This window comes from Lygodium microphyllum, chromosome 2 (assembly GCF_053477565.2).
Source record: "Lygodium microphyllum isolate KBCC chromosome 2, Lygodium_microphyllum_v1.1.10, whole genome shotgun sequence".
Classification (NCBI taxonomy): domain Eukaryota; kingdom Viridiplantae; phylum Streptophyta; class Polypodiopsida; order Schizaeales; family Lygodiaceae; genus Lygodium; species Lygodium microphyllum.
This window is the reverse complement of record NC_141136.1, coordinates 151,653,651-151,657,325: the sequence shown is the minus strand read 5'-3', so window position 1 is coordinate 151,657,325 and position 3,675 is coordinate 151,653,651.

Sequence of the window (3,675 nt, the reverse complement as noted above, 5' to 3'; positions counted from 1 at the left end):
AAAAGAGACTGTGTGCTACTATTCCATTCCGATCTTTTGTTTTAAATGAAATGCATTGTCCCCCATATCAAGGTCATAGAGGTATCATATCTACCTTACGTATGTTAACTGAAGATTTTTATTGGCCGCATATGGATGCAGATGTATCTAATTTCGTTTCTGAATGTTTGATTTGTCAAAGAGTTAAGAGACATCATGGTAAACAGTATGGATTACTAATGCCTTTGTCTATTCCATCTAAACCTTGGGAACATATTTTTATGGATTTCATTACTGGTTTACCAAATACTAAATCTAACCATGACATGATTTGGACAGTTGTAGATAGATTTAGTAAGCAAGCTTATTTCATTCCATGTAAGAAAACTTTAACAGCATCACAAGCAGCACATTTATTTTTGAAAACTGTTTTTACTAACCATGGATCGCCCAAAGTTATCATTTCAGATCGTGATTCTAGATTTTGTAACAATTTTTGGATTACGCTGTTTGCTAATCTAGGCACAAAGATTGATTTCTCATCTGTATTTCATCCAGAAACAAATGGACAAACAGAAGCCACAAATAGCACCATTCTAGATCTTTTACGTGCGTATACTATCTCTAAACCTCAGACATGGGACACTCATTTGCATTTATTACAGTTTGCATATAACAATACACCGCACACATCTACAAAGAAAGCACCTTTTGAAGTCATTTATAGATATAGATTATCTACACCTGTTGCATCTTTGTCTAATAGAATTCAGAGTGCTGATGATATTGCTAGTATGCATAACAGTATTTTTGATGAGGTTAAAGATATGATTGCTAAAGCTCAGCAATCATATACCAAACAAGCCAACAAGAAAAGACAAGCCATGAATTTCAAAGTTGATGATTATGTTTGGCTAAGAATAGAAAAACGTAGACTGCAAAGTGTAGATAGATATCTAGTTGTCAAATTAGCTCCTAGATTCTATGGACCATTTAGAATCATTCATAAAATTAATGATAATGCATTCAAGTTAGAATTACCATCTCATTGGAAAATTCACAATACATTTCACATTAGTTTATTGAGACCATTTAGAGGCCAATTACCTATCCACCTTGTTTATGAAAACCCACCTTTATTAGAGGAAGAGATTGAAATACTTGAACCAGAAGCTATCATAGACACTGACTTTATGACCACTAGAACTGGCCAAAGGTATTCTAGATATCTAGTAAAATTTAAGAACCATCCTGTAGAGGAAGCACAATGGATGTACGCTACAGATTTAAATGCTTTCCCCACTCTATTAGCTCCACATTGAGCTAATAGCAATTGAGGTCAATTGCTATCCCACCCCGGGGGTATGATGCCAGAAGGCATATTCCACGGTGGATTCCGTGAGGTTTTACGGTGGATTCCGTAAACTTAGATGACCGGGGCTCATACACAAAGTGGATTCTTTGTGCGAGAAGTTGATGGGGACGCCTGTCCTTTTCGGGCGTTTCATTAATTTAGTGTGTACATGGGTGATTCCATAGCGGGTGATTCCGCAAAATGCATATTAAATTAATAAACGTTTATGAGTTTAGAGTGCGCACTCGTAATAAATTAAGGTTAGGATTTATTTCTAACCAGTTGATTTATTTATGTAGCTGAAGGCTGCTAGGTATTCACTTTTGTCGGTTTAATTGTATTATTTTACTAACGATTGTGAATGCTTCAGTTGATGTGTAGAGATAGCAGCAGTGGCGGAGGAAAGCATTGGAGTCTAGCAAGTATTCGACCTATGGATTATATTTTGATAGGCGCCACGCTTATATTTTGTTATGTCTATTGAGGCATTGATTATTTATTATTATTTTGTATGCGCCTATGCGCACGGATATGTTATTTCTATTTGGACATTGAGATTGGGCGTGCCAGACTCTATGGGTACCGTCCAATAGCTTTATTTCCTATTTTTGTAGAAAGCAAACTCAAAAGCTAAAAGCTTGTCATATTTTTGTAAATTGGGCTATTTTTGAGCACGAAGATGGAAATATACATAAAATACATGCTTTGTGAAGCGCTTACACAAGGCATGGGGGGAGATTGAACCCAATTGGTCTCTTGCTCTTGTCGTTCATGTTTTTTACATTGTTTTTTGTGCAAAAAGGTAGAGTTCATTGTTCTTGGGGACCTTCCGGGATTCACTACGTGAGCATACAGCGACCGATCTGCGCACCAATCATGTGGCATTGCTGCCTTGCTTTTACCAGGTGATCGTACAACTCACTCACGGTTTAAAATCCCAATAGAATTAAGTAATCGATCCACTTGTAATATTCCTATTCAAAGTGACCTTGCTTGGTTATTGAGACAATCGAGCCTTATTTTGTGGGATGAGGCTCCTATGACCCATTGATATGCCTTTGAAGCATTTGATAGAACTCTAAGAGATGTTATGAGTTGTGAGAAGCCATTTGGTGGAAAAGTTGTTTTGTTTGGAGGGGATTTTAGGCAAGTCTTGCCGGTTGTGGTAAAGAGAATGCGTGAGGATATTGTTAATGCTACATTGTGTTACTCTGATTTGTGGCATTACATAAGGGTGCTAAGGCTATTTGAAAATATGTGAGTGTCAAGGACTGGTATTGTAGTGAACAATGGGTTCATCTATTGGATTCAAGGAATAGGGGATGGAGTGGGTATTACTGAAAGTTGTGTGTTCCACCTAGCATGGTATTAAAAGGGCAGTCTATCGAAACCTTGGTTGATAGTGTGTACAATCACGTGTTCAATGTGGGTGACTACACATCGTATTTTAGTGAGCGGGTTATACTTGCCTCGCGGAATACAGAGGTGGCTACTTTGAATGATCATGCATTGCAACTGATGCCAGGGGAGGTCAGACAGTATTATAGTGCAGATTCGATTGCAGAGACTGACGACTCATTTTTGTACTCTGTTGAGTATTTAAATACATTGGATCTTGGAGGTGGATTTCCTCCTCATTTATTGTTACTGAAGATAAATGCATCTATTATTTTTCTTAGAAATCTAAACCCAGGAAAGGGTATGTGTAATGGTACACGGTTGATATGTAGAGCTTTCAATAGGAAAGTGATAGATGTTGATATAATAACAGGGGTAAATGTGGACAAACGAGTTTTTATTCCCCAGATTACTTTTATTTCGAATGCTACACAATTGCCATTTACTATGAAACGGAGACAGTCTCCCATCCGGTTGGCATTCGCTATGACAATCAACAAGTCATAGGGGCAGACTTTGTCCATTGTTGGGCTTTATCTAAAGGCATTAGTATTTACACATGGTCAGATGTATGCTGCATTTTCAAGGGTAAAATCTTTGCATGGTGTGAAAGTCCTATTGGGTGAAAAGGATGGGGATATGACCACAAACATTGTATACAAGGATGTTCTTCGAAAGGTGTAGTAATGTGCATTGCTTTCTTTATGGAGATGTAGTTATTGACGACCATGTAGGGACATTGGTTTTGCATATATGTGAATTGCTCTCTGCGCCCTATTTGGTTGGCATATACTCTCTTGGAAGTAAATTATTTTTCATATTTCACTATTTATTTAACTTTTGTAAATGCCTACCCTAGAGTGGCACTATTACCCAGCTTCTGACTATCAAAAGGAGCTACAGTGTACGTTGCGCACAGTAACGAGTGATGATATCATAAGAAG